General features: G+C 38.3%; 1 protein-coding gene across 3 annotated transcripts in view; it reads left to right on the forward strand.

Moving 5' to 3' along the window:
* Positions 1-21,466, forward strand: part of KCNQ5 (potassium voltage-gated channel subfamily Q member 5) — a 524,285-nt gene that overhangs the window by 393,758 nt on the left and 109,061 nt on the right. The window lies entirely within an intron of this gene.

A 21,466-nucleotide genomic window follows, 5' to 3' on the forward strand; every position in this document is an offset into this window, starting at 1 on the left:
TGGATCTATATTTATCTATCTCATCATATATCAAGATAACCTACAAATAAATCAATGGTTTACATTAAATAAGACCCAAAAATACTGGATGCAGAAATGGGTAAATTCTCTTGTGACCTTGGAACCAAGAAGGCTTTTCTAACTATAACTAAAAATAAAGAAGTCATAGGGGCATCTGGATGGCTCAGTCGGTTTAAGCATCCAACTTCGGCTCAGGTCACAATCTCATGGTTCCTGAGTTCGGCCAAGTGTTGGGCTCTGTGCTGACAGCTCAGAGCCTGGGGCCTGCTTCAGATTCTGTGTGTGTCTCTCTCTGCCCCTTCCCCACTCATGCTTTCTCTCTCTCTCTCTTCCAAAAATAAAAAAACATTTAAATTTTTTTAAAAAAATAAAGAAGCTGTAGAGGAAAATATTGATAAACTTAAGCCAGATGAAAATTACTAATTGATAAAATTAGGCCACATAAGATTAAAGAATACTGCATGATAAAACAAAAGAAAACAAACAACAAGCAAAATCAAAAGACAAATGTGGGAAAATATTTACAACTTCTATCAGAGACAGTTAATCATCCTAAACTGTATAGGAGCTGCTGAAATCCAGAAGAAAAGCCCAACAACCCAGTAGAAAATAAAAGAAAGGAAATGAACGAGAACAGATAGTTCACAAAAAAATAAATACATATATGACTCCTAAACTCTCAATCTTATCCTAACCTGTCAGGTTGGAAAAAATCCAAAATCTGACCACAATCATTTTTAGTTAGACTATGAGTAAACAGGCCCTGATACTCCACAGGAGTACAGACTGGTATCACTCTTATGGAAAAGTGTCAATATTTACTAAAATTACATAACATTTACTCTCTGACCCAGGAATTCTACTTCTTAATATTTCCATCAATGTATAGGACGTGTTCAGTATAGCTGAATAAACAAAGAATGCAAAAAGGAAGGTCTTTCTGTATTGCTATAGAAGGATCCAAGATACATTAAGTAAAAAAAAAAAATTGTAATATAGCATATAGAGTATGTAACTTTTGGTGTAAAAAAAATAAAGAGTCTATATTCACATTGCTTTTATCTGTATAAAGCAACATTGGAAGAATGAGTAGGAACAAAGTGAATGGCACTGGGGTGGGGGAAATTAGATTTCTCGTCATTTACTTCTTTTTATTTTTTTAGGTTTTTATTTAAAAAAAAATTTTAATGTTATTATTTACTTTTGAAGGAGAGAGAGACAGAGCATGAGCAGGGGAGGAGCAGAGAGACATAGAATTTGAGGCAGGCTCCAGTCTCTAAGCTGTCAGCACAGAGCCCGATGCAGGGCTCGAACTCACGAACTGTGAGATCATGACCTGAGCCAAAGTCAGACGCTTAACTGACTGAGCCACCCAGGTGTCCCAAGTTTTTGATTAAATTGCAGTTAGTTAACATACAGCATAATATTGTTCTCAGGTGTACGATATAGTCCTTTCACACTTCCACAAGACACCCAGGGCTCCTCGCAACAAGTGCACCCTTAATCCCCATTCCCTATTTCACCCATCCCCCGCCCACCTCCCCTCTAGTGACCATCAGTTTGTTCTCAATAGGTAAGAGTTTGTTTTTTGGCTTTCCTCTCTTTTTCACTTCTTTGTATCATTTTCATACTTAAACCATATATATATATTAACTATTCAAAACTAAGTAGAAAGAATTGTTGCCTACACATAGTAAGCACAGCGTAAATGTTTATTGTCATTATCATTGCATAGCAATATCGGGGTCAGTTGGTTCATATAATGTACCGTTGTGCAAGATCTCACACACACTCAAAACATTTTTATCATTGCAAAGAAGGACAATGCCAATGATAACTTTCCATAGGATTTTCACATGAATGCCCACAATTCTAGACTGAAATAACATAATATATAGCATTTTTAACTCTCTTAATAAAGCCCTATTCTAAAAGGTGATCTGCGATTTGCTTTAATGTGTTCTCCATATAATTCTTTGATCTTAAACTTGGAATTTTAGTTGTATCTTCTCAAAAAGATTGCCCAAGAAGATTAAATGAGGTAGTGCATGCAAAGTACTTAGCTAAGTGCCTGGCACGTAATAAATACTCAACTGTTAGGGATAGTAAACTGAATCATAATAGTAATGGATTCATTGTATTCTCATCAATCCTGAAAGTGATAAATATAATCAGAAAAAAAAATCAACTTGTAAGACCTCTCTGTATGTTTTTGTTGATTGTTTTTTCTTAAAGTGTCTTTCTCAAAACTAAACTTTTAGGGGTTGAAAGTCTATGTATCTTAAACAAGAATAAATTTTATTTTAAAAGAGGAGGAGAAGGAACCACACCAGGAACTTTTTGAGACTAGAGCTCTATAGATATGATTATTGCAGAAATGGTTGTGTTATGGTGCCTAAAGGGTGTTGGGTTAAATAAGACGGGGTTTGTAGCTTTGTTTTTGATTGGTTATTAATTATGGTTTCACCTATGTTGCCCCCAGGAGGGCTTTCTGGCCACATAACTAGGTTCCTTATATTTCTCCTATCATAACATCCATCATCGGAGATTGTGGTCTCTCCATTCAGTGTCTTCTATGCCAAGTGTCCTTTCACCCCTGTATGGGCAAAAAAGGTGTCTGTCTTGACCACCTCCTCCATGCCCCATCCATGCCCTTTATTATTATATACCCAGATTCTAGCAGTTTCTGACCACAATAAATGTGTATTAAGTGAATAAAAAATTTAAAAACTTGCCAACTAGTAGATATTCACATGCAGAACCTCAAGCCCCATTGTACCCACATACACAGTGTAAAAAGAACAATATGAAGAAATAAAGAAAAAATTGTGTGGCAATTATCTAAACAATGAAAGATAGAACATAGCACCTTTGCCTCAGCTATCAGGAGTTTTCAGAAGAATTATTTTTGCCTGCATTTTTTTGTCTAATTGCTTCAGTTCCCTACTTTAACTTGGTCACGTGAACATGATGACATTTTTAAATAAAGTGCTTATTTTGCCTACTTATAAAATTGTAGGCTCCTTTACAGAAGGCTCTTCTATTCCCATGCTGCCTTTTTCTCAATATTTTTACTCCTGCCTTTTGCAAAAACGCTTTAAGTATTTGATTTTAGCCCCTACCACAGACTCCGAATCTGTGTTTGGAATTTGGAGATCAAAGTACTGATGCTAATCCTCAGGACATTTGCCAACGTCTGACTTAAGAATCCATCTCTTATCAGGTTTCTGTGGTTTTCTGGAGTATTTACCAATCATAGTGTTCAAATGTGCACATCTGAAACTATTTTTTACTTACATTTTCTTGATACTTCCCCATACTTAGTTTGTGGGAAAATGTCCGGCTTCCGTATGGTATTGAACTCTGTCAGACCTTCTCCATCCTCTTTATAAAGGATTCCTAGGTTGTATCACCACATGTTTTCAATAAACCTTGTTTTTTGTTCTCCTTTAAACAGAGCGTGTCTTATTCAAAAAGCTCATGATGGTAGGAAAAGAATTGATAATGAAAAGAAACTGAGTCCAAAGTAGGATTTTTCCTCATAGTGTTAGGATTTGTTATGAGGCAGTATGTTTCCCAGTCTGAGCTACAGTTTGAAGAGTCGGTTGCCATGAATTCTAATCCTGTCTCTGGAAGTAACATTGTATTATCTTACACAAGCCTCTCTGGGACACTGTTTCTTTCCTTTAAAACTGCAATATACTATGTAAGGTTCGCAAGCAGTAACACACAAAAGCAAATGTGAAATTTTAAAGGTCTTAAAACTTTCCTTTATCTACCGCCAATGAGGGCAAACTTGGCCAGGATTTTATAATTAAAGATGGAACTTATATGTGTAATTAAACAAGATCTATTTGGTTATTGACCTCCTAAAAATACAGATAGATGGATAGAATAGATCTGCACATGGCACCAAGTATAATGAGTGCCAGGTATCTATTTGTGGCATGTATTTACTCAAATTCACTCCTTTAAACCACTCTTTTCATTCTTCACAGAAGGAAAGTCCATTTTCACACCCCAGTGTTTATCCCTAAGGATTATCCAGAAGCCTAAACTTTATCCATTTCTTATTTCTAAAAATAAGAGATTGTGTATTGAAAAAGATTAAGAGAGCCAGGTGTACCAGGTAATTCTCAATTTCCCCAGATAATACTTAGAATGAATTGCCATCCATAGGTGTCCTTTGCTTAGTGACATTTTAGCTGAAATGGCATCTCCATCTGCAAAACCCAAATAGCACAGTGTATTCAAAGAACTTCCTGAAGATATCCTTTCAAAAACTTTAGTAGTAGGTGATGATTAATCATAACCTGCATGTCATCTGAAAATAGATACCAAGTTTCTCAAGGAAAGATTACATATCCCAATACTAACCGTAACCAGCTGCCAAGATTTCAAAGAGCCAGTATCATTCAACTGCTTAGGGTAAGTGGAAAGCATTGAAAGTTAGGAGTTTTGTTTTTACTCTGTAAATTTAAACCTGTAATGGCATTGTTTGACTGATATATAAACATTCAGGCTATGACTCTGAACGAGATATCTAAGCATTGGATTTCATCATAGGATGTTAGGGGATTTCCAGTAAAAGTTTCAACTTTGATCATTCACTGGTGGGAATCCAAATCTTTTTTTAGACCTGTAGTCAAATACTGGTATGGGGCTCTGTTGAATTGAAACTGACTGCAGAACCATTTGGTATATATGAAAATAGGTGCTAGGAGAATGTTTTAAACATCTGAGGATGTCAGTGTGGGAAATTGCTGCTTCTAAAAGCCTTTCTTGTACTCTCTGTATCAAGAAATATAATATAAAGCCATCATGTCATTGCCCTAAAACATGTTCTGAATATGAAATACACATGACTTTTCATCTTTTGATGTACTGAGGACTGATGGGATTACACCTAGGTAATTTACTCAAGATACTACAGTGTGCCTTGAATAGGATGTGTTTGCCTCCTACTCATTACAGTGATTCTCAGAGGACAAATGCTTCTTTCATGTTTTATAAATACAGAAACACAGCTTCTTTATATCCCCCAATGTGTACCTCACATCTGGAATTAAATGTTTGTGATCGCACTCTGAAGCAATAGTTTCAGTATATTACTATTATTGGAGATTAGTCCTGTAGCATAAAACACATGTGCATGCACATATGCACGCTGACACACACACACACACACACACACACACACACACACACATCTACTGCCTGACTCTGCAGACCTGCTTTCTCTCTGAACTCCAGATTCACCCACTGTCTACCAGATGTCTAGAGGGCATCTCAAAATTAACAAGGCCAAAACTGAACTGTTCATTCTACCCCTCAAATTGCCCTCCTTTCTGCTTACCCACCCACCCAACTGCAGTATTCCCCCATCTCAGTAAATAGCACTTCATTCATCCAGTTGCTCAGGCCAGAAACCCAGAAGTCACCCTCCGCTTCCCTTCTTTATGTCACAACCCACAATCAATACTTCAGCAAGTCTTGACATCCCAGCCTTCACAACTTGTCCCATATCCAACTCCTTCTCAGCTCCTCCTCACTTTAACTTTGCTCCTCTAAAGCTGCTCTCCCCTTTGTCCAGACCATCAGGTGGCTTATTAACTGGCCTCTGACTTCCACTCTTGCCATCCAGCCCCATCTTGATCTGTTTCCCAAAAGCAACCAAAGTAGTCTTGTAAAATACAAACCTGATCCTGACCTCTTCTGCCCCAAACCCATCACACCTCTAAGGATATCTAAAGCCCTTACCAAAGTCACCATGATCTGGCCAGGGCTCACTCTCCCCCTCACTCCACTCAAATTAAGTTGACCTTCTTACCTCCCCTTGGACACATGGACCATGCTTCTGCCTCAAGGTCTTTGTATTTTCTGCCTGGAATACTTCTTCCTAAATATTGTCATGGTCAGCCCTTCACTTCTCTAGATCTGGGTTCAACTGTCATCTCCTCAGAGAAGTCTTCTCTAACCATCCCAGCTGAGAAAGCACCCCCTCCCCCCTGTGACTCTGCCCCTTTCCCTGTTTATTATTTCTCAAGAGCCTTTGTCACTACCTGGCATTGGATTCTGTACTTATTTATTGGTTTAATGTCAGCCTACCCCAATAGAACATAAGCACCTGAGGGCAGCAAAGTTTTCTGTTTTATTCACTGTTCTATCCCCAGAGCATGGCTCACAGCAGACATGCAATAAAAATTCTTTGTTGGATAAACTAGTGCTTGGGGGCACCTGGGTGGCTCAGTCAGTTGAGCGTCCGACTTCAGCTCAGGTCATGATCTCGCGGTTCGTGAGTTCGAGCCCCACCTCAGGCTCTATGCTGACAGCTCAGAGCCTGGACCCTGCTTCGGATTCTGTGTCTCCCTCTCTCTCTGCCCCTCTCCCACTCGCACTCTGTCTCTCTCTCTCAAAAATAAATAAACATTAAAAAAAATTTAAAAGAGAAACAGATATATGATATATAATTTTAAATTTCCATGTACTTTTGAAATAAAGAATAATAGGGGCGCCTGGGTGGCTCAGTCAGTTGAGCATCTGACTTTGGCTCAGGTCATAATCTCATTGTTCCTGGGTTCGAGTCCCGCATTGGGCTCTGTGCTGACAGCTCAGAGCCTGGAGCTTGCTTCGGATTCTGTGTCTCCCTCTCTTTCTGCCCCTTCCCCACTTATGCTCTGTCTCTATCAAAAATAAATAAAACGTAAAAAAAATTTTTAATAAATAAAATGAGGGGCGCCTGGGTGGCGCAGTCGGTTAAGCGTCCGACTTCAGCCAGGTCACGATCTCGCGGTCCGTGAGTTCGAGCCCCGCGTCGGGCTCTGGGCTGATGGCTCAGAGCCTGGAGCCTGTTTCCGATTCTGTGTCTCCCTCTCTCTGTGCCCCTACCCCGTTCATGCTCTGTCTCTCTCTGTCCCAAAAATAAATAAACGTTGAAAAAAAAAATTAAAAAAATAAATAAATAAAATGAAATAGTCCTTGAATGAGTGAATTGCCTTAATATTTAATCTAAGAAACAATCATTTCCAAAATAGTCCTACTGATGCATCGTCACCCAACCATTTAATGTCCCAGCAAAGACTATCACTTTGATTATAGAAACTTGGACTTAGAAAGTATCCTTGCTACTTTCCACTTCAGTGCATCTCATTTTGAAGATATGGAAACCAGACCCAAGAGATAAGTGGTGACAAAGCTAGTAAATGGCAGAACTGATCATTAAACCAGGTATAGTTCAGTGTTCTTTATGCGTTCACACTTTGTTCCTCATATCTCTGTTCCTTTTGAGAGGTTAGAATGTTGTGTACACTGGCAAATATAATGGAACTACAAATTTTTAATTCCTTCTTGTCTTGCTGCTCTACTGGCAATAAAGCATCTGGCACATGATATACACGGGACACTAAAAAATGACAAATTCATGCAGAAACTGTCCCACATAGACAGGACAGGCTGACCACTCTGTTATATTCTGCTATCTGGTTGGGACAAGCTAAAATATAAAAACCTGTTAATTATAAGTTTGGGCTAGATTTATCTGAATGCCAATTGTTTGTAAGTCGTTATATTCCCTAGTCTTAATAACACTTCTTGGAGTCTCACATTTAAGCCTTGGTTGACTGCCTACATCTCTGTTTACTGGTTTCTTACTAGAGAAAAATTATCAAAAGAAAAGCATGGAATAAAATGTAAGCAGTTTATAATAAGACAGATATGAATTTGATTCTTGGCTCCATTTACTAGCTAAATGATCTTGGATAAGATTCTTGAACCTTCTTAGTATCGATTACGATCTATAAAAGTGTGTATGTGTATATAAAATAAGTTTCTTACAGTAACGTGTAGTCAGGCACATTAAGGCAGACTAAGAATTTTATGTATATGATCTCATTTAATCCCCATAACAGCCCTGTGAGGAGAGTGGTTCTAGTCCTTATTTACAAGTGAGGACTCCAAGATTCAGCAAGATTAATAGGTCTGAAGTTAAACAGCTAGGAAAGAACAGAAGTAGGAATACCTGGGATCTCTCACACAAAGTCCACACTTCTAACCTCTGTGCCTCCTTGGAGGGCCATTATGGAGAAGGATTGAAATAGAGTGTGTGTACTATGCAAGGCACATAGCCCCATAAACATTTTTAATGTTCATTTATGTTTTTAAACTTTTTTTAATATTTATTTTTGAGAGAGACAGAGACAGAATGCGAGTGGGTTGGGGCAAAGAGAGAAGGAGGCACAGAATCTGAAGCAGGCTCCAGGCTCGGAGCTGTCAGCACAGAGTCTGACGAGGGGCTCGAACTCACAAGCTGTGAGATCATGACCTAAGCTGAAGTCAGACGTTTAACCCACTGAGCCACCCAGGCGCCCAAATGTTTATTTATTTTTGAGAGAGAGAGAGAGACAGAGACAGAGCACGAGTCGGGGAGGGGCAGAGCAAGAGAGGGAGACACAGAATCTCAAGCAGGCTCCAGGCTCTGAGCTGTCAATACAGAGCCGACACAGGGCTCTCACAAACTGTGAGATCATGACCTGAGCTGAAGTCATACACTTAACCAACTGAGCCACCTAGGTGCCCCACCAGAGCTTCTTATTTTAAATAAGTAATAATTCTCCTTTTCCTCGTTACAAAAGCAATGCATGCTTATTATAGATTATTTGGAAGAGAAGAGGTATGTATAAAGAAACTAAACTTGACACATCATTCTACCACCCAAAAATAATCCCTGCTAGCATGCAAGTATAGGTACTTACAGTATTTATTTTTATATATACTATAAGAGCACATAATCCTTTGAAGGCAAAATTGGAATCATCTGCGTATTCTGCTATGTAATTAGTTTTTTACATAATGATATATTGGAGGAGAAATTTTCTTATTTTATCAACATTCCTCTAAAACATGATGTCTTGAGGTGCCTCGGTGACTCAGTTGGTTAAGTGTCCAATTCTTGATTTCAGCTCAGGTCAGGATCTCACAGTTGGTGAGTTCCAGCCCGACGTCGGGCTCTGCACTGACAGCATGGAGCCTGTTGGGATTCTCCATCTCCCTTTCTCTCTGCCCCTCCCTTGCTCATGCTCTTGCTGTGTCTCAAAATAAATAAATAAGCATTAAAACATGATGTCTTGTGGTTACATAGTTATCCATGGTAATACTACTACTACTAATAATAAATTAGATAAAATCTATTGTGCATGAGCGTTGTACTAAGATCTTTCAAATGCATTAACTTATTTGCTTCTTACAACAACTCTATGAAATAGGTAATTTTGTGATTCTCATTTTGCAGATAAAGAAGTGGGGGCAGAGAGTTCAGTAACTTCATCCGGGTAACCCAGCTGATAAGAGGCGAGCCAGGCCTGAAACTCAGGCAAGATGAGCTCCATAGTGCTTGCTCTGGAATATCTAGACTGCATCATTTTTTATGAATCCATTTTTATTAGCAATTTGGATTGTATCTAATTTTTACATTTTTTTAATGTTTATTTCTGAGAGAGGAGACAGAGCACGAGTGGGGGAAGGGCAGAGAGAGAGGGAGACACAAAATCCAAAGCAGTCTCCAGGCTCTGGGCTGTCAGCACAGAGCCCGATGCAGGGCTCAAACCCACAAACCGTGAGATCATGACCTGAGCCAAAGCCGGATGCTTAACCTACTGAGCCACTCAGGCATCCTACAATGTCCAAAACTTTGCTGTGAGAACCATCCTAAATAGTAAAAGTCAGTATGTTAACTAAGTGAGCATCTAAATACACCAAAATAAAATCTAGGAAAATATTTTTATAATCTTGGGCAAAGCCTTTCTAGATGACCTGACTTCTTTGACTTCTAAATAATCTGAAATCCAGAATCAGTAATGAAAAAAAAAGTGATGTTTTTGCCTATCATGTTGGCAAAGATTACAAATTTATAATATTCCATGTAATACCTAAAAATGCTTAGAACAAGGTCTATCAGACAGTAAACTGTTACTGTTAGTTATTGTTATTTTACATTTTTAAGTTTTTTTTATTTATTTTGAGTGACACAGAGAAAGAGCAAGCAAGTATACTCGAGTGGGGGCCAGAGAGAGATCATGACCTGAGCCGAAACCAGGAGTCAGACACTTAACCAACTGAACCACCCAGGCACCCTATGCTATTATTATTTTTATTACCATTAGTTTGTATTAGCAAATAGAAAAATATTTACCTTCATACATTGTTAGTAACAATTGGTACCATCCTTTGGAGGGTATTTTGATATCAAACGTCAGAATGTGCCAACGTTCAACCCAACAATCCAATCTCTAGGAATTTATCCTTAACCTACAAAAATATGTGTAAGGAACTGTCTATTTCAGTATCATTTTTAGAGCAAAAATTAAAGTAACCTTTACTTCATTAATAAATTGGCTAATTAAATTTATTTGCTATCTTATACTACATATGTCTAGTGTTTTGATATTTTATAGCAGCTACTATTTTTATAATTTGAAAACATAGAGAAAGATTTTACTTAAATCATCCAAAGTTAGCTTATAGTGAGGCCACTAACAAGAGCTCAAGGATTTAGAACAAAAAAGATGGTGGGAGAAGAATATTGTATTTGTTGCACTTCTGTTTTTCCCAGAGATAACAGATGAAATGAGTTTAAAGTGCAAGAAGGAAATTTATGTTCAACATTAGGGGAAACTTTCTGAGACTATTACATACTTTGCAAAAATTTTAAAAGCCTAAAGTCTCCAGACAGTTTTTAGGAGTCAAGATGTACCCCCTTTGTAATTTACCTCTACAGAATCTATATGTCCTTACAATTACTAATTTAAAAGTGTTCAGCCATGTTTTCTCAATCCATAAGTTTTCATTGTTCCAATAATGATTTTAAATTAAGGCAGGTATAGTAAAATATACTTTCTAATAGATGCATTATGTCATATAATTGTAGCAACAAAATGTATCCCGTCAAGTTCAGGTGTACAGTTGATCTTGCTTTTTTTTTTTAAACTTTTGTTATAATTCCAGTTAGTACAGTATTAGTTTCAAGTATACATTATAGTGATTCAGCATTTCCATACATCACCCGGTGCTCATCACAGCAGGTGTGCTCCTTAATCCCTGTTGCAATTTCACCCATCCCCCCACCCTCCCCTCTGGTAACCATCAGTTTGTTCTCTATAGTTAAGAATCTGTTGCTTAGTTTGTCTCTTTCTCTCTTTTTCCCCCTTTGCTCTTTGGTTTGTTTCTTAAATTCTATATATGAGTGAAATGATGGTCTTTATTTTTCTGTAACTGAATTATTTCGCTTAGCCCTATAGTCTCTAGATCCATCCATGCAGTTGATCTTGCTTTAACCCAATCTTTGGGTCCTTGTTAAGGTAGCCTTAGATATGAATCCACCTTATAATGAGGGATTTTCAGTATTTCAGTGACTAATCCCTTTTACACAAACTCCAGGGTGATCAATTTATATTGATTTTGCTGATGAAAAAAATATTAGAGCAGAGTTCCAGTGGAATTTAATAATATGCTCTTTTATAGTCCCTATGTGTCTTAAATATCATTACAGTATTTACTTCGCTCAAATCTTTGCAGTCTCCTCAAATCTCAAGGATTCATCCATAAATCATTCTAAATGATTCAGAAAGTATGTGAACCTACTTCCTAGCACCTTATGAGCCTATATTTCACATTTCTAATGGGCTGCTTGCAATCAATAACTATTCCTTCCCCACGTCCCAACTTGTTCGCATCTGTTTCTCTTGGGAGAGGTAGATTTTAAGAACTCAGGATTATGTTTTTGTTTTCATGCAATTTGGATCTCCCCCTTGTTTATTAGCAGTTCTATTTCTTCCTCCAGCCCCATTTTCTCTTGATGTATCTATAAAAGTACCATCTGTTTTTAGTATCATTTTATTTCTGCATTCTGCTCTCCCCTGAATGTTTCATGTGATAACAATTTATTCTTGCTTTAGTATCCACCTGCTTTCCCAGCCCACCCTCTTCTCCCCAACCCACCCCACCCATGTCACCCAGCATTTTATTAATCCAAGGAATGGTGTACCATAATTTTAAGGGCACAAATTTTGGTGTCAAGGAAGGGCCAGCTCAGCCACTTAGGATATTGGGCCTTGGCTAGGTGACCAATGCAAGTCTTAGTTCTTCATTTATAAGAAGGAGTTGGTAATAATATTATCTACCTCATAAGAGGACTAAATAAAGTATGTACATCAGGGTTTCCCAACCTCGGCACTATTGGCATTTGGAACTAGGTAATTCTTTTTTTCTGGGGACTATTTGGACATTGTAGGATATTCTGCAGGAACCCTAGCCTATCCCACTAGATGCCTGTAGCAATCCCCTTCCCAATTAAGACAATCAGATATGTCTCCAGACATTGCTAGATGTCCCCTGGGAGGCAAAATCATCCCCATTGACAACAATGATGTATGTAATAAGTACTTAGGACCAGATAGATGGATGAATATTCATTTCTAATGCAAGTATCCAACAAAATATTTGACATTCAATTAACTCCTTCATGCATGAATGGATAAACAAATATGAAGCCAATGAGCTTTGATAGTTGTCTATAGTTTCTACCTTATACTAAAATGTGGTATCTTCACTTAAGACAAGGCTCCTCTATTTCAAAAACCACTTTAGATGATTAACTAATTTCACAACTTAAGCTATTCTCCCTGATTTTTTTTCTCCAGCCTTATTGAGATGTAACTGACATATAACAATGTGTAAGCTTAAGATGTACAACCCATTGATTTGATACACATATATTGCAAACTGATTGTTCGCTAACACCTCCATCACATCACATAATTATCATTTCTTTTTTGCGGTGAAAACATTTAAGACATTCTCTCTTAGCAACTTTCAAGTATGTAATATATCATTAACTATAGTCACCATGCTGTGCATTAGATCCCCAGAACTTACTCATCTTATAACTGGAAGTTTATAATCTTTGACCAGCATCTCCTCATTTCTCCCACCTCCTCTCCTGATAATCAAAATTCTGGTCTCTGTTTCTATTAGTTCAATTTTTTTAGATTCCGTACATAAGTGACGTACAGTACTTGTCTTCCTCTGTCTGGATCATTCTAGTTAGCATAATACCCTTAAGGTCTATCCATGTTGTTGCAAACATTAGGATTCTCTTCTTTCTCATGGATGAAAAATATTCCACTCTCTATTCCACTATTTTTAATTTTTTGAATAACCTCCATACTGTTTTCCTTAACGAATATACCAGTTTATATTCCTACCAACAGTGCCCAATGGTTCCCTTTCCTTTACGTTCTCACCAATATTTGTTATCTCCTATCTTTTTTATAATAATCATTCTAACAGGGACGAAGCGACATCTCACTATGGTTTTGGTTTGCATTATCCCATGATTAGTGATGTTGAGCACCTTTTCATGTATCTGTTGGCCATTTTTATGTTGTTTGGAATAAAGTCTATTCATTTCCTTGCCCATTTTTTAATTGGATTATTTTTTTTTATTTTACTGTTGAGTTGTGTGAGTTATTTATATATTTTAAATATTAACTCCTTATCAGATATGTGATTTGCAAGTATTTTCTCCCATTTGGTACATTGCCTTTTCATTTTGTTACTGGTTTCCTTTTCTGTAGAGAAGCTTTTTGGTTTGATGTGGTCCCACTTGTTAATTTTTGCTTTTGTTATCTATGTTCATGGTGTCAAATCCAAAAAATCATTGTCAAGATCAGTGTCAAGGAACTTACTCTCTATGTTTTCTTCTAGGACTTGTACGGTGTCAGGTATTACACTTAAATCTTTAATACATTTTTAGTTGATTTTTGTATATGGTATAAGATAATGGTCCAGGGACACCTGGGTGGATCAGTCGGTTGGGCATCCAACTTTGGCTCAGGTCATGATCTCACAGCTTGTGAGTTCAAGCCCCACATCTGCCTCTGTGCTGACAGCTCAGAGCCTGGAGCCTGCTTCAGATTCTGTCTGCCTCTCTCTCTGCCCCTCTCCCACTTGTGCTCTGTCTCTCTCTCTCTCAAATATAAATAAACATTAAAAAAAATTTTTTTATTAAAAAGAAAAGATAGTGGTCCAGCTTCATTCTTTTGTATGTGGCTGTCCAGTTTTCCCAATACCATTTATTGACAAGATTATACATTCCCCACTGTGTATTTCTGGCTCCTTGTCATTAATTAATTGATCATGTATGCATGGGTTTATTTCTGAGCTGTCTATTCTGTTCCATTGTTCTATGTGTCTATTTTTTTTTTTTGCCAATATCATTCTGTCTTAATTATTATAACTTTGTAATATAGTTTGAAATCAGGGAGCATGATGCTTCCAGCCTCCCCTTTTTTTGCATTTCAGTGTCTTTTGCCTTTCTATATGAATTTTAGAATTGTTTGTTCTATTACTGTGGAAAATACCATTGGAATTTTGATAAGGAATGCATTGAACCTGTAGATTGCTTTAGGTAGTAGGGACATTTTAACAATATTAATTCTTCCAATCCATGAACATGGAATATCTTTTCATTTATTTGTGTTTTTATCCATTTCTTTCATCAGTGTCTTATGGTTTTCACCAAACAGATCTTTCACTTCCCTGGTTAAATTTCCTAAATATTGTTCCTAAATATTAGGGTGCCTGGGTGGCTCAGTTGGTTAGGCATCCAACTCTTGGTTTTGCCTCAGATCATAATCTCATGGGTTTGAGCCCTGCATCAGGCTCTGCTCTAGCAGTGCAGAGCCTGCTTGGGATTCTCTCTCTCCCCCCATCTATCTCTCTCTGCCCCTCCCCCACTCATGCTGTTTCTGTCTCTCTCAGAATAAATAAACTTTAAAAAATTTGTTTGTAAGTATTTTATTCTTTTTTTTTTTAATTTTTTTTCAACGTTTTTTATTTATTTTGGGACAGAGAGAGACAGAGCATGAACGGGGGAGGGGCAGAGAGAGAGGGAGACACAGAATCGGAAACAGGCTCCAGGCTCCGAGCCATCAGCCCAGAGCCTGACGCGGGGCTCGAACTCCCGGACCGCGAGATCGTGACCTGGCTGAAGTCGGACGCTTAACCGACTGCGCCACCCAGGCGCCCCTATTCTTTTTAATGCTATTGTAAAGAGGATATTTTTTATTTCTCTTTCTCAGACATCACTGTTAGTATATAGAAACACAACTGATTTTTGTATAATATTTTGTGTGCTACAACTTTACTTAATTCATTTATTATTCTAATAATGCTTTGGTGGAATCTTTAGAGTTTTATATATATATAATATCATGTCAACTGCAAATAGTGACAGTTTTACTTCTTCCTTTCAAATTTGAATGCCTTTTGTTTCTTTTTCCTACCTAATTGTTTGGCTGGGACTTTTAATACTATGCTAAATGAAAGTGGCAAGAGTGGGCATTTTTACCTTGTTCCTTACCTTAGAGAAAAAGCTTTTAATCATTGACTACGGTGTTAACTGTGGGGTTGTCATATATGGCCTCTATAGCCACTTTGTTGAGAACTTTTATCATGAAAGTATGTTGAATTTTGTCACAGGCTTTTTCTCCGCCTATTGAGGTGGTCATATGACTTTTATCCTTCATTTTGTTAATGTGGTATATCACACTGATTGATTTGCAGATGCTGAGCCATCCTTGCATCCTTAGAATAACTGTTACTTGATCAAAATGTGTGATCATGATCATGATGTGCTAAATTTGAAACCTGACCCTTAGGCAGCAGTTTTTAAAGTAGGCAAGTAGAGCATCTTTTCATGTGTCTGTTGGCCATCTGTATGTCTTCTTTGAAAAATATCTATTCATGTCTTCTGCCCGTTTTGTAATTGGATTATTTGCTTTTTGGAGTGTTTAGTTTTATAGTTCTTTTTTATAGTTTTATAGTTCTTTTTGGATACCAACCCTTTATCAGATGTGTCATTTGCAAATGTCTTCTTCCATTCCGTAGATTGCCTTTTAGTTTTGTTGATTGTTTCCTTCACTGTGCAAACGCTTTTTGTTTTGATGAGGTCCCAATAGTTTATCTTTGTTTTTGTTTCCCTGCCTCAGGAGACGTGTATAGAAAGAAGTTGCTATGGCCAAGGTTAAAGAGGTTACTGCCTGTGTTGTCCTCTAGGACTTTTATGGTTTTAGGTCTCACATTTAGGTCTTTATCCATTTTGAGTTTACTTTTGTTATGGTGTAAGAAAGTGGTCTAGTTTCATTCTTTTGCATTTTGCTGACCAGTTTCCCCAACACCATATCATCAGGGAAATACAAATCAAAACTGCAATGAGATATCACCTCATACCTGTCAGAAAGGCTAAAATCAACAACACAAGAAACAACGGATGTTGATGAGGATGTGGAGAAAGGGGAAACCTCTTGCACTGTTGATGAGAATGCAAACTGGTGCAGCCACTCTGGAAAACAGTATGGAGATTCCTCAAAAAGTTAAAAATAAAACTACCTTTTGATCCAACAATCATACTACTGGGTATTTACCCAAAGAACACAAGAACACTAATTCAGAGGGATACATGCATCCCTATGTTTATAGCAGCACTATCTACAATAGCCAAATTATGGAAACAGCCCAAGTGTCCATTGACAGATGAATGGATAAAGAAATGTGGTATACACATATACCATATATATATATATATATATATATATATATATGAGAGAGAGAGAGAGAGAATGGACTATTACTCAGCCATAAAAAGAATGAAATCTTGCTATTTGCAACAACATGGATGGAGCTAGAGCATATTATGCTAAGCAATGTAAGTCCATTAGAGAAAAACAAATGCCACATGACTTCACTCATATGTGAGATGTAAGAAACAAAGCAAACAATCATAGAGGAAAAACCAAGACACAGGCTCTAACTATAGAGAGCAAACTGATGGTTACTGAAGGGAGGTGGGCAGGGGAATGGGTAAAATAGGTGATAGAGAATAAAGAGCGCACTTGTGATGAACACTGGGTGATGTATGGAAGTGCTGAATCACTATCTTATACACCTGAAATTAATATTACACTGTATGTTAACAAACTGGAATTTAAATAAAAACTTTTTTAAGTATGCAAATAGAATCCTTTTAGAGAAAGCCTGAGAGATGGACATTTCTGCCTGTTCCTTCTGTACTGAGCCCTAGGGTGAGAGCCATAGCAGTGCTCACACCCATTAATAATTGCTTCTTTGTGCTATAGTTTTGTGAATCCTATGGATGCAATCCCCACTGGCTTTCAGAGCAAGGTGTTTGGGAGAACTGTCCCTGAAGTGGGAGTCTTAAAAGTTAGGAGGCTAAATGTGGGTTCCAAACCCCTAGCCTCTCAGGGAGAAGCTGGGAGTTGCAAGTTAGCTCCCGTTTGGCACTGTACCAGGAGTGACGTTTATGGCAAGATTATGTCTCATCAGCCTTTCCTACCCATGTGGGTATTTTCTTATTTGCCAAATGTGTGGGACTCCCTCAGCTAGTTTCTGGATTTCCTTCAGAGGGAATTACTCCACGTGCAACTGTGTATTCAGTGTGCCTATGGGAGGAAGGGAGTTCGGGAGCCTCCTATGTCACTGTCTTTAAAAACTGCCCCTACCTCTCTGCTTAAGATTCTCTCTCTCTCTCCCTCTGCCCCTCTCCCCAGCTCATGCTTTCTCTCCCAAATAAAAAAAAAAATTTTTTAATAAAAAAAAAAACATAACTTAAAAAAAAAACTGCCTGCACCTAATTTTATAAAAAGGACATGTTGGGGCTCCCGGGTGACTCACTCAGTTGAGTGTCTGACTCTTGGTTTCAGCTCAGGTCATGATCTCACGGTTCGTGGATTTGAGCCCCATGTCTGGCTCGCACTGACAGCATGAGGCCTGCTTGGATTCTCTCTCTCTGCCCTTCCCCACTCGTGCATGTGCACGTGCTTTCTCTCTCAAAATAAGTAAACCTTAAAAAAAAAAAAGGAAATCTTAGTGAGAGTTATAACTTTAATAGATGATAGCTATGAATCAATATGTTGCAGTAGACTTCAAGATAGAATACTGAAATGATCCCTTCATTAATTTAAGAGTATTTTAGGGGCACCTGGGTGGCTCAGTCAGTTAAGCATCCAACTTTGGCTCAGGTCAGGATCTCACAGTTTGTGAGTTCAAGCCCCGTGTCAGGCTCTCTGTTGACAGCTCAGAGCCTGGAGCCTGCTTCAGATTCTGTCTCCCTCTCTCTCTGCCCCTCCCCTGCTTGTGCTTTGTCTATCTCTCAAAAATAAATAAACATTTAAATTTTTTTAAAAAAGAGTGTTTTAGATGATGATTCTAGTTATTAAGGCAGTGATACGGTAAGAGAACAAAAATCAAGCTATTTTTAAGTATTTATTAACCAGAGTTCATTCTATAAATATTTATTGAGTGCTTACTATGTTTCAGGAACTACACTATGTACTTGGGACACAAGTATCCAACCTTGTGGAACCTCCAATCTATAAAGTAATGGACTACAGAAATAATAAATACATACATAAAAATAAAAATAAGGAGTAGTCATAACTTCTAAAATATGGGCCTGGGAAATATTTCTAGGTGGTACTGACAGCAAAATTCAGTGGAGGACTGTAATCCAACCAGAAACATTGTTATGACTGCATTCATCATTTGCCATTTGGTCGCTCATCTATGATTTCATTTTACTGAACTCTGACTTTCTCATCTGAACTGAATTACAATGAGGGTGTTAAATCATATCTGTAGTTACCTTTGCATATTTTGTGACTTCAAACACTTAGATTATGATTCACTGTGTGCATAATTTTTTAAATTGTCTCAAACCGGCACTGTTGCTTTTACTTTGTCTAGGTTTTCTCTAATGAGCTAGCATAACTTCATAGCTTCATACTTTTTGTGCTGTAGTCTGACAGCTTGATGGCTGATTCTTTTAAACTAATACAGTATGTGCTTTTTGTGCCTCACTTTTCTCATCTGTACAATGGGATCTGTAGATGACCTAACCAACAAACAGAGTTGTTATAAGGATCAAATAATGAGCATCATAAAAAAACACAGAACTATGGGCACCTAGGTGGATCAGTCGGTTGAGCTTCCGACTTTGGCTCAGGTCATGAATTAGTGGTTCATGGGTTCAAGCCTCGCATCAGGTTCTGTGCTGACAGCTCAGAGCCTGAAGCCTGGAGCCTGTTTCAGATTATATGTCTCCTCTCTTTCTCTCTGCCCCTCCTCTGCTCACGCTCTGTCTCTGTCTCAAAAATAAGTAAACATTAAAAAAAAATTTTTAGGGGCGCCTGGGTGGCGCAGTCGGTTAAGCGTCCGACTTCAGCCAGGTCACGATCTCGCGGTCCGGGAGTTCGAGCCCCGCGTCAGGCTCTGGGCCGATGGCTCGGAGCCTGGAGCCTGTTTCCGATTCTGTGTCTCCCTTTCTCTGTGCCCCTACCCCGTTCATGCTCTGTCTCTCTCTGTCCCAAAAATAAATAAACGTTGAAAAAAAAATTTTTAATTAAAAAAAAAAACACAGAACTAAAGAAAGTGCCAGGCACACAGTAAGTTTTACATGCTGTATTTTCTGCACCCCTCTCAGTCATTTACTTATTTCTACTATCTTGAATATTTTAACATGGTAAATGGGGTATTGTTCTTTTTCCTTTCCTTTGTACACTTGGTAGGAAGCAGGTTTACAATGAGAAGTAAAAGCAAATATATATCTAACAGGACCATATAAGAAATGTCTTTGTCTGTAAATCACTTATCTCAGGAGGAAATCCCTCCAAATGATACAGACCAAGAGATGTTTTTACACTTAACTCTTCTCTAAAGTTTTTTTCTGGGGCACCTGGTGGCTCAGTCGGTTAAGCATCGGACTCTTGATTTAAGCTCAGGTCATGATCTTGCGGTTCGTGGGTTCAAGCCCTGAGTCAGGCTCTGCACTGACAGTGTGGAGCCTGCTTGGGATTCTCTCTCCCCCTCTCCCTCTGTCCCTCCCCTGTCTCTCTCTCTCTCTCTCTCTCTCTCTCAAAATAAATAAATAAACATTTTAAAAATAAAGTTTTTTTCTGATTTCAAAAGCCATTTTCATTGTTATAAAATTCAATATTACAGAAATTAACAACTCAAAGTAAAAAGTCCCTTTACCCACATATTCACCCCACTCTCTACCCCGAAGGAGAATTAATGGTAATAACCTGTGTATATTCTCACATGGCTTTTCTAGTCATATATTTTTTTATTAAAATAAGATCACATTGTATATATAGCTTTACAACTGTCTTCTTACTCTCTTAAAATATGTCTTTGGTGTCTCTGTCAACACATTTAGTTCCTTCTCATTTCCAACAGCAGCACAGAGCTGTAACTCAAGGAGGTGCTGTGGCTTCCTGTGTACCTACTCACAAAGTCCTATAGTGTTTAGATCTGATTGGAAAAAGCCCTTTAGCTGACCCTTGTACCGCCAGCCACTCCAAGTCCTGACCCAAAAAGGGGACCAGAAGAGTCATTCAAAAGATGTGCTCAGTCTACACCAGGAGACCAGAGTTTGCTCAGTACAGGGAGAAGGACTCAGCAGTTAATGCTGAGGGTCACAGAAACATTATAAATCCAATGCCCTTGAAGTAGAACCTCTCTCTGGAGTCTGGACACCCAGTCATTCACAGCCCACTTGGAGTGGGAAAGAAAATTTATTTGAGAACGTTAAGGTCAAGTTAACTTATTTTAAAATTGCCATAGGAGACCATTCATCCCCACTTGATTTCTCCCTCTTCAGAACCTACTTGCCATCCCTCAGATATTTGCCCTCGGAGCAATTAAGTCCTCTTTTTTTTTTTTTTTATGCTTTCATTAGCTGCTCTTTTTTCTCTTTTTTAGCTTACAAAAGGGCAGATGTATTTTAAGCCAAATGTCAATGTCAAACATCAAATATCCATTCCCATGCAATGTACAGTGTATATAATTACATACTCTGTTGTAACAAATGTAGTATTGTTTCATTTGTATACCAAACTTCCATGTAACTGACCAGGCGTAAAGAGTACTCTGTGCAGAGAGCCTAGAGGATGCACCTCAGTTAAGACCTTTGTTAAATGGTGCATGACGCGGCAGACTCCCCAGCATAAGGGAACTTTTTGGAGAAAGGAGCTACGAGTTTCTTTGGCAAGAAAACCAGAAATAGGATTATACCAAGCAGCACGTTCAGAGCCGTGCAGGCTGTGGTGCCTCTGTGGCATCACCCAGGAAGCCACCGTGGTGGGACTGAGGCAGAAGCTCCTTTCTGCCAGACGGGAATGCTGAGAAACCAGAGCCGCACAGCCTCACTGCTCCCTGGTACACTGAACTTTCTGAAGGCCACTGGCCATCCAATTCATCAAAGGTTACATAGCAAACGGTTCAGAATTGCGTACATAAAGCATAGAACGGCCAAGGGGTCAGAACTAAGGCAGTTAAGTAGGTTTTCTTCCTTCCCTTTTCACTCTTCAGTTAT

Source organism: Lynx canadensis, chromosome B2 (genome assembly GCF_007474595.2).
Source record: "Lynx canadensis isolate LIC74 chromosome B2, mLynCan4.pri.v2, whole genome shotgun sequence".
Classification (NCBI taxonomy): Eukaryota; Metazoa; Chordata; class Mammalia; order Carnivora; family Felidae; genus Lynx; species Lynx canadensis.